This window comes from Crocuta crocuta, unplaced genomic scaffold (assembly GCF_008692635.1).
Source record: "Crocuta crocuta isolate KB4526 unplaced genomic scaffold, BGI_CrCroc_1.0 scaffold811, whole genome shotgun sequence".
NCBI lineage: Eukaryota > Metazoa > Chordata > Mammalia > Carnivora > Hyaenidae > Crocuta > Crocuta crocuta.
Genome location: NW_027530352.1, coordinates 291279 through 301278, shown reverse-complemented (window position 1 = coordinate 301278; position 10000 = coordinate 291279). Strand labels below are relative to the sequence as shown.

Below are 10000 nucleotides of genomic sequence, written 5' to 3'. Positions count from 1 at the left end.
GCGGCAGGGCATGAACTCTGTCTTTTCAAGCTCCTCCGCTGATTCTGCCCCCACGAGAAAATGGTTAGGATTCCGCGAGAAGGAAGCAGAGATGTCGGAAAAGGGAACGTCTGAAGGTGGAGAAAAACCAATCCAAACATAGGGAACCTCCTGCTGGGCAGAGGTCAGAGGCCGCAATGTTCTGAGACCGGCGCCTGCACTTTCTGGCCCAAGCAAGTGTCATTGCGGAATAACGGGAGGCGGAGTCTCTACNAGCCCGTAATAGATTGCAACTGCCTGCAAAATAAAGCCTAAAGCTTTAGGCTTGTTTTTCAAAAGCCAAACTGCATTTCCACCCTCAACTCCTCTGAACCCTCCACCCTCTAAAAAAACCCTGCCCAGTCCAGCCACCGATGTTCGCTCACTCCGTTCCTACCGTGCGCCCTAGTCTCCCCTACAAGTCCCTGCTGGCTGGGAACTAGGTCGACTCACTCAGCTCTGTGCATGGACAACATTATCCCAGACAGGAGTGGATTTTGCTACTACTGAGTGACTTTAAAATCATTCCCATGGTCAAATTGACCAAGACTTTTCCAAATGCCCCTTTATGAAAACTCTGCTAACTTTGTCATTCCTGTGAAGCATCCATAGACAGATTCCTGGCGTTTACTGATACAACACTCCTGAACCCTGAACTCCCTTTCTCCCCCTGCAGCGTCTGCTGAATGTTGACTTCTGCGGTGCCATGAGAACTATAACGGGTTATCGCGGAAAAAACAAGGATTCCTAATATTAATAAACACATCCCACTGTCAATGAACTTACTGGATTTCTGGCTTATAAACAACTTTTGAGTTGCTCGGAACAGACTGCTTTTTCCTATTCTTACTAGTCCTCAGCTATACTGTTAAAACCTAACTGACATACGTAAAAATTGAATTTCTGAACCTCCAAGGCCAAGGCCGTCCCTGAGCTCGGTCCTGAGCACCAGCTAACCTAACTCCTTTGATAAAACACTGGAACTGCAGAGGGCCTGTGAAGGGGGGTGCGGTGGGGGGAGAGGTCTTGTTATAACTGCCAAAACAAACCACCACAGACTGGGGCTTAAACAACAGAACTTTATTTTCTCAGTTCTGGAGATTCAGAAAGGTGCCGGCTGGTTGGGTTTCTGGTAAGAGCTCTCCTCTGGGTTTGCGGAAGTCGCCTCGTTGTGAGCCCACACGGAGGAGCGAGGGGGTGAGCTCTCTTCCTGTAAGGACACTGATCGCATTGCACCGGGGCTCCAGCCTCACGAACCCATTTAACTTTAATGACCTCCCTATTCCAAATACAGCCACACTGGGGGTTCGGTGTAAACTTCAGTAAAGCTTTCACATATGAATTTAGGGGAGACAAGAAAAACCATCCAAAACACACTGCGGCATTTGGAATTGGGAAACTTCTCTGGCACATGGGAGGTAGGCAAACAGTCGTTGAAGGAATGACTTAGCTGCTTTGTCTTTACAACACTCGACACAACCTTCTATACATATAACAGTGTATAATAAATACTACTAAATTAACTAAAAACAAACAAACAAACACCTTACAGTGGCTTTTCCTCAGGACAGATAATCAGGAAGCAGAATGCACAGACTATGTTCATTACTAGAGCTTGAATGGCACTGGATGGAAACAAAAGCAAAATTAAACGGTTGGGATTCCACCAAGCCAAAGAGCACTTGCACAGTGACGGAAACCATCAACATAATGAAACGGCATTTTCAATTACTGAAGGGGAGAAAATACTTGCAAATGGCATTTCCAGTAAGGGGCTGATATCCAAAGTATGTAAAGAACTTAAATACCTCTTCAACACCAACCCCCCCCCTAAATATCTGATTAAAAATGGGCAGAAGACCCAGATAGACATTTTCCCAAAGAAGACAGACAAATGGCTAGCAGACACACGGAAGGATGCTCAACATCACTCATCAGGGAAATGAAAATCAAAAGCACAAGAGACCATCTCACACCTGTCAGCACGGCCAGCGTCAAAAAGACAAGAAGCTGCAAGTGCTGGCGAGGCGGTGGAGGAGGAGGAGCCCTTGTGCGCGGCTGGTGGGATGCAAACTGGTGCAGCCGCGTGGAAAACAGTGTGGAGGTTCTGCCAAAAGTTAAAAATAGAAGTACCATATGATGCAGTTATTTCACTAATGGGTGATAACCCACAGAAAATGGAAACACTGATCTGAAAAGACATAATCACGCCTGTGTTTATCGCATTATTTACAGTAGGCGGTACATGGAAGCAACCCAGGTGTCATCAATAGATGAACAAATAAAGAAGAGGAAATACAATGTACACACAATGTATATACAATGGAGCATTACTCGGCCATGAAAAAAAGAGACCTCGCCGTTTGGGACAAGGTGGATGGACCTGGAGGGTATAATTCAAATACCATATCATTTCACTTATATGTAATATCTAAAAACAAAACAAAGAAACAACAAAAAAGCAAACTTTTAAATACAGAGAATAAACTTGTGGTTGCCAGGGGGAGGTGGGCAGGAGCATGAGTGAAACAGACACAGGGGCACACGTTTCCAGTTATAAAATGAAGTCAGGGAGGTGAAAAGTACAGACAGCATAGGGAATAGAGTCAAAACGATTATGATAATACTGTCTGGTGACAGATGGTGACCACACTCATCCTAGTGAGTACTGAGTAATGTATAGCATTTCTGAATCATCACATTGATTCTGAAACTAACATACCACTGCTAATGATACTTCAATTAAAAAAAAAAAACAAAACAACCCAAGAGGCCTAAGTGGGCTCAAAGCCTTTGTTCTTTCCATTACACCACACACACTACTAAATAACCTACTGTGCTGCCTTTATTTCTACCACAGAAATCCGTTATTTACTATTGTGTGAAACAGAGCCTACCCACAGGAGGGCTCAATGCACACATATTAATTGCAGTCTTACAACAGGGTTAAAAACACATTTCACAGAAGTGGGCTCTGCACTCCCCCGGGACACGAACATTCTGCACCTGGGGTGAGCCGGTCTGAGCCCCCGGGGAGGTCATTACTGCACCGACCCCCCACCCCCGGGGATGGGGGGGGTCACAGCTCGCTCAACCCGCGGGGCCCGCGGCCAGCGCGCACGCAGGAAACCTTACTGCAGGAACAAAGGAAAGAGCGACCTGTCGCTCGGCAGCGTGGGCCCCACTTGGCACGAAAGGACATTTATCTGACGGAAAATTACGCAGTGCACGGCGCGAACTACAGGACCCTCCGTACCGCTCACCCGCGCAGCGCTGGGCAGAGCCCGCGGGAGCTCCGCGGCCCCGCCGCCCACGCCCTCCCGCCACGTGACTGCCGCGCGTCACGTGACCCCGGCGCGGCCCCCGGCTCCCGACCTTGGGGAGAGCAGCTCGGCTGCCAGCTCGGCGGGGAGCGCGGCCTTCCGCAGGGGGCGGGTGAAGAAGCCAGAAAAGTGGGAGACCGAGCGAGTGCCCCCGTGTGGGGGCCCAAAATAGCCGTCGGGGCGCGGCCACGGGGAGCCCCTTCCGGACGGGGGGCGCCCCGACGCGCTTTCTTTTCCTGGGCGTTTGTACCTGTCCCCGCACCCGTCCGTCGAACTCCTGCCGCTTTCCGGCTGCCACGTCCCGGCGCCCGTCTGAGAACACCCTCAAACGACCTGAAGGGACCCCCGAGCTTTCAGCTGCTTCCCCTTGTCAGCCTGGGTTGTATTTTACATTGAAAACCTATGGAAAGGAAGGTTGTAGATTCATGTACATGAGTCAGGCGAGATCCTTCACCTACGAAAATACAGGTTGTGCACACCCATCCCAGACTGCCTGGACGCGCCCCCTGCCCCCGTCAAGGCCCCCTTGAGGCCTTTTTAATCTCTGATCTTTTCTAATGTGGAAAATGAAGGACAACTTTTTATTGCACTTAAATAAGAGTAATGCATGTAACTTTTTGACAGGTGCACTGTGACAAAATGGGTAATAGTCAATACATCCAGAAAATAGCATGTAGTCGTGCTTCGGGTGGAGATAATACTTTGTATTTAATTCATTCTCTCTGCAAGTAGCTGTTTCATGAAGACTTGAGGAGGTTAATGGCCAATTGAAGTGATTAACAACTTGCTTTTAATTCTTATCCAGAAAAAAAATTTTTTCCTTCCGCCACAGTTGGTCTCTGTCCTACTTGCACAAGGGGGCCATTTGTTCCGTTGTGTGACCGTGTAAGGATGTTCGGCGGAATGTGAAGAAGGACCAGACATTCCTGACGTCGGATGCCGCTGCAGGTCGGTTTCATCAACAAGAGAGGAACAGACCCTTTTGACCTTCAGACAGTCACCGAAAACTGGGTCAGAATCTCACACTTTGCAAAATGAACTAGTACTTGAAAGACATTACTTTCTACCTTGTGTGAAGATAGAGAAGAATTTAAAAGCATAGCTCTGGCTCCCTCTCGATAGGCTCTGCTGCGTCTGGAGTTTGTGTGATGGTCTGTTTGAAGACAAACGTCCGTTAAAGGACATTTTGGAGTTTCGGAGAGTTTAACCCGATACTTATTTTCTTCCTCCTCCTCCTCCTTCTGTTAGTTATCCCGTTAGAATTCAAGTCACTTCAAATCCTGTTTCTAAGTTGAGTCAGAATTGGTTACTTCAATTCATTCCTCTTAATAGAAAACGCTCGTCGCTAAGTCCGTATCTGTTTCTGTGCCTCCTTATTTTATTTTCCTTTTTGCAAACCAGTGGATGCTTCCGTTTCCTTCTTCGTCCNAGCGGGCGCAGAGAAGGCATCCTCCGCGGGTGCGCTCGGCAGTGTGATTCCTTCGATAGCTCAGTTGGTAGAGCGGAGGACTGTAGTGCGAGAGCTTCCCGGGCATCCTTAGGTCGCTGGTTCGAATCCGGCTCGAAGGAACTCGTGTTTTTGTGTCCTTTTTTAAATCCTCACCCTCAAGAAAGGTATATTTCCGCCACATATATCCTCGATGTGCGTCCGTTAAGACTATTCCCGTCGTACAACGAATCTATTTTGTAAAATTATTGGTTTCTGTAACAACGAGTAATGCGCGCGATCAGACAGACTTTAGCCCCACCTTTCACAGCTAGCTGGGGCCGCAGGGAAGTCCCGCGCCCTGCCGAGGCGGACCAGAGGGGACCCTACGGGGCTGGGGGTCCGCAGACGCTTCGCGCTCTCCCACCGGGGGGACCCGGAACCCGGGAAGGAAGGACGCTACCTGCGTGGGAAGGACGCGCTTCCTGAGGGTAACCGGTGGGGCACGCGCGCCCCCTGGCGGACTTAGTCCCGAGTCCCTGGGAAGGTGTTTTCCAGGCTCAACGGCTGGCAGCGGCGCCACAGTCTCAGGACGGATGAAATTCAGGGATTCGGGGGGCGCGACTTCACCTTCTTGGTTTAATTGTGTAACAGCGGTTTTGAACCTTGCCTGAGGAAAGCTGCTGGATATAGAATCGCTTGCGCGGATTTTACAACGCGCCTTTGCCTGGGCAAATTTTGAAGGCGGGACCTAGGCATTGGTAGTTTTAAAAGCTCCCAGGTGACATTGATGTGCGGCAAGGTTTGAGAACCACGGAGAGAAGAGAAACAAAAATTTCAGAATAAAAAGTAACAGGCAAGGCGGAGTAAATGGGTAGGATTTTCTAGGCATTTTGGGAATTAGCGCAAAAGATAGAGATTTCTCTTAACAATAGAAAGCATTGGCTAATTTCGCGCCAATCTCATCAAAATATATTAATCCCGCTCGCACCCTGTCTCAGAAATGTGATACCAAGCACCTGTGGGAGAGTCCTCACCTGCAAAGATATTAGTTAGATCAAAGTAAAGAAGAGTTGTGTGAGAATTCTGTCCTCGGTGATTTTTTGTATGTTCCTTCTTCTGCTTCAGAACTTTTATTCTTTAATGATTCTCAAGCTTTGGTGTATATCAACACAGAAGCCCAAGCTTCCTGAGTTGGGGTAGTGGTTTGAGAACCACTGCCTAAAACGTATTGTCAGTACCCACATTAAGGGCTGGAGATTGGTCTGAACTGATAGCTCCCGATTAACTTTTTGCTTCTTGAAAGCGGATTGGGGCAAAGGAGTAAGGAAGAAAAATGGTCCCATTTTCTTTTCAAAGACAACTTTTGGGCTCCGGATGCAGTTTATTAGGTAGTCCTGGGCTGAGCTGCTGAAGGAAACACAGAGGTTCTTCACCCTCCCGTAACTGGGCCATATGCTGCCTTAGTCCAGTATCAATGTCAGCATCCTCACCGCCACCTCCAAAGATGTAGCCCGACGGCTCCAGAGAAGGAAAACTGCATGTACAAAAAACAAGCCTGAAATATACGTACACATTATGCGGCTCTTCACCGTCTCATTACGAAATGGGAATCATTCATTCCAGTTTTAAGAACTTGAGGTTGCCCTATCTAGGTCGGATGTGTGGGAAATAGACTGAGCATTAAAATGTAATATTAATGCATAAATAATTGAAGTGTAGATTTGTAAGTCCACCTGGCTGGGACCAATTTTGAAATCTGCAAAAGGTTTGCAAAACCCGGAAGAACTCAACCGTCCTATCCTAGCACGGTCCGAAGGCCGTCCCTGCTAAGAAATGGGCCCCCCTCTCGGCTGGTAATGTCTCAGCTAAGCGTTTAGAGGAGCCGGAGAGCAAAGGCCAACACGAAGCAAAGAGAACACAAAACTGGAGAATGCGGGCATCGATCCCGCTACCTCTCGCATGCTAAGCGAGCGCTCTACCATTTGAGCTAATTCCCCGCCCGGACACGCCGCCCTGCCGCTCTTCCCGCCTTTGAAGCTGGAGGTCAGTCCGAACGTGTCGCCCCCTGTCTGTAGTCGGCGGCGTCAGCCAGCGGAATGAAATGCAGGGCTGCAGATCGATGGCCGTCCTGTCCCTCAGCGCCGCCTGCAACCTGTCCTACGGTTCTGGATCCTGTCGGTAAAAGGCCTCAGGGTGCAGCGGAATCCGGCCACGGAGTCCTCAGAAACACTTGTCTTAGAAGCTGGGCAAGGGTTTAAGCCTGGAATCCTATCTGTGGAAACCGGGAATGGACGGAACGTGCAGGTGCATTCAGGAGGGAAAACTACGTTTCTCAAGCAATGAGGCTCGGCGCAGGCCTTCGCGATAGGTCCTGACACTCCCTGGACCCCTAAATTTTCCATCAGTTGACTCTGCTGTTTCTGCTCCAGAAACAGATTTCCAGAGTCCCTGCAGATATCGCTTTAAAAAAAAGATATCCCTTTAAAAAGCTGTCTGGCTTTTTAAAAAATCGCCGTCGGTGGACACATGGCCACGAGGGGGCGCGCGTCCCAGTTGATTTCTCCTTTTCATTCTGGCTTCTACAGTTCTGATTTTGATCAAGGGGTGTAAAAGCTATTTCCTCTTTTTCCAAGGTAAACATTAATAGGATGCTAAGATAATTATGCCTGTAGGCTTAGATCCAGAGTCTTTACACAAAGACAAAGATAGTAGTCACCTCTTTTTCTTCTGGACCTATTGGGTACTAGGTACCAGGTAGTGTGCTAGGTGCTGCTTACTGTAAAGATCTAGCTCTGAAAAGGAGGAATCGCTGGGCATTTCCAGAAGTCCATCACGTGCAGGAAAGCTGTATGAAGGCTTTCAACCACATCTACACCTTCAACTTCTTTGCCTAATATTCCATCATTAGAGACTTCCTCTATTTGGTTTAGTATTATTTTTTAGCCTCAGTGAAACTGAAGCAAGTGATCAAAATTCAAATGGAGGAGAAACATCTCATTTAAGAGTGACTCTATGTCCCTATGTAGAGCAGCCCTTTCCAAGATTCTTAAAATGCCCTTAGCTTTGGCTTTTCTTTTTTGTTTTTCATTGCAACCAGGGCTGATAAAAACATGGATGAATAACTCTCTGAGCAACAAAACCTTCTTGGCCTCCCCACGACTTAGACAAGAGAGTTCACAATTCGGGTTTTCCAAGTGTGTATAGAAACCCACCGTTCAGTTCAAAACTTAGCTCCAGGCCGGCCTCACCCTGACTCTCCCCAGCAGCTGGGGGCATCCCCCCTACTCTTTCCCGGACAGAATTTACCCAGCTGCAGAAGTCCATCTGGCCTCCACTCATTTCCCCCTCCCTGTTTATTGGCCTTGATCATGGACTTCCAGCCCCCAAAACAGTGAGAAAAAATAATCTCTGTTGTTTAAGCCACCCGATCTGTGGTATTTTGTCACAACAACCTGAGCAGACTAAGACAATAACCCTTTTTTAATCTGCCTTGTGATAAAGGAGATGGGACTCTGTAAACCACATTACAGATTGACTGCTTGCCCCCTTGTTAGGCTTTGCCCAAAGGGAAGCTAGGAGGAGAATGAAAGGCTGGAGGAAGGGGAAAGGTGGGCTTACTGCTTCCTGTTTCTTTTCCAGGGACTTCCTGTTCCTCTAAGTGTGGCCCCAGTAATGACTCCAGCAGCGTCCTGAAATTTCACCACTTGGTGGCAACATTTTCTACTTCGTTTTGAAGGCCGGGAAAGGCCACCTGACACTGTCAAGAGAAACTGTCTTCTTCTCAGGATACTTTTTCTCTAACTGCTAATTCTCTATTAGGTTAGGAACATTGAAAGGAAGTTACTAGGTGACGTTTTATTAGTTTCTCATGGAAAGGGACTTCATTACTGAGCTCCCTATCAACTATGTGCTCTCAGTATTTCTTACAGGAGGCACTGGCAATTGCCATTTGAAGAAAAATTTGGAATTTTTTTCAATAATATAGTTTTGTAGAAATTTGATTATAATAAGCACGGATAATTTATAGAGAAATCCACTTAATCTTTTCCTTAAATATATTACAAAGGAAAGCCTTTTTGCTCCAGATAGTTTAGCAAATTCTCCACTTGGGTGTATTTCTGCAGCGGGTGCAAGGAAACTGATCAATTTCTGAACCTCAGTGTTCTCTGATTTCCTTTGGGAAAAGAATATTTATATTTCACTTAGGAATTTTAAGGATTTTTGTTTTATTTTAATTGCTCTGCTATAATTATGCAATATAATATGAACCACCCAAATCATTTACCGAACTAAGAAAATTTACACACACACACACACAACATTCCACCTTTTTAATCATTAGAGTTATGAATATACAGGATTTCCCATTCGACTTTCGCCGTGGAGTACTGCAATGTGCCAAAATGCATGGGCCATTGCTCTGTTCACAGCCCAGGGATCTTCTTCAACCTAGTCTGTATTTAGGACAATCACAACATTGATTGCCCAAACTTGGACACTTTTGGGAGAAGGAGGAAGTAACCAGAGAGGAAGGAAAAAGTCGGGTCCTAATCGAGGACATTGCTTTCAGCCATATATTCCCAGGGGAGGAGGACATGGGCCCTTAGGGTTTTTGCTTGAGATCTACGTAAGTAAGATCCTAATGTCTTAATTGTATAACCCAGTGAATTTTGTGTATTTATAAACCCACGGATCCCGCTATCCAGATCACTATATAAAATACATTCGGTGTCTAAGAAGACAGGTTAAATTTGCACTTTTAAAAGTGTACACAAATCTTACCACAGAGACCGCCTGGGCGGACATTATTTTAGGAATCCTGTAAGGGCCTCTCCCAGGAGTCCTTCGATAGCTCAGTTGGTAGAGCGGAGGACTGTAGGTGCGGTGCGTCTGGGCATCCTTAGGTCGCTGGTTCGAATCCGGCTCGAAGGACGAGAATTTTGGAAATCGCAGACCCCTCTAGTGAAGCCACAATAAAATTTAGATCCTTGCCGAACGCAGAGAATAATCCCTTTCCGCAATTTCGGCACAGATCTGAACGCGCTGACTCTTGTTTACAAGCACAAAGCGCGTCGGGAACACACCGCCAACGTGGCTGCTCTGGGAAGGGCCCCCGGGGCTGCGCAAGTCCTTCCCACGAGTCTCCATTCACTTTTTACCTGTGAAACGCACACACTCCGGAGGACGGCCCAGCACCCCGCGCGCGGCCCCGACCCCGGGCTCCCTGAGC

At 47.5% G+C, this 10000-nt stretch overlaps 3 non-coding genes across 3 annotated transcripts; 2 read left to right on the top strand and 1 right to left on the bottom strand.

Moving 5' to 3' along the window:
- The first annotated feature begins 4819 nt into the window (after positions 1-4819).
- On the top strand, positions 4820-4910 carry TRNAY-GUA (transfer RNA tyrosine (anticodon GUA)). Its single transcript is given in 2 exon segments — positions 4820-4856; positions 4875-4910. It is a non-coding gene; the product is annotated as a tRNA-Tyr (tRNA).
- A 1784-nt stretch (positions 4911-6694) lies between these two features.
- On the bottom strand, positions 6695-6767 carry TRNAA-AGC (transfer RNA alanine (anticodon AGC)). Its single transcript has one exon. It is a non-coding gene; the product is annotated as a tRNA-Ala (tRNA).
- A 2845-nt stretch (positions 6768-9612) lies between these two features.
- Positions 9613-9702, top strand: TRNAY-GUA (transfer RNA tyrosine (anticodon GUA)). Its single transcript is given in 2 exon segments — positions 9613-9649; positions 9667-9702. It is a non-coding gene; the product is annotated as a tRNA-Tyr (tRNA).
- The last annotated feature ends 298 nt before the right edge of the window (positions 9703-10000 follow it).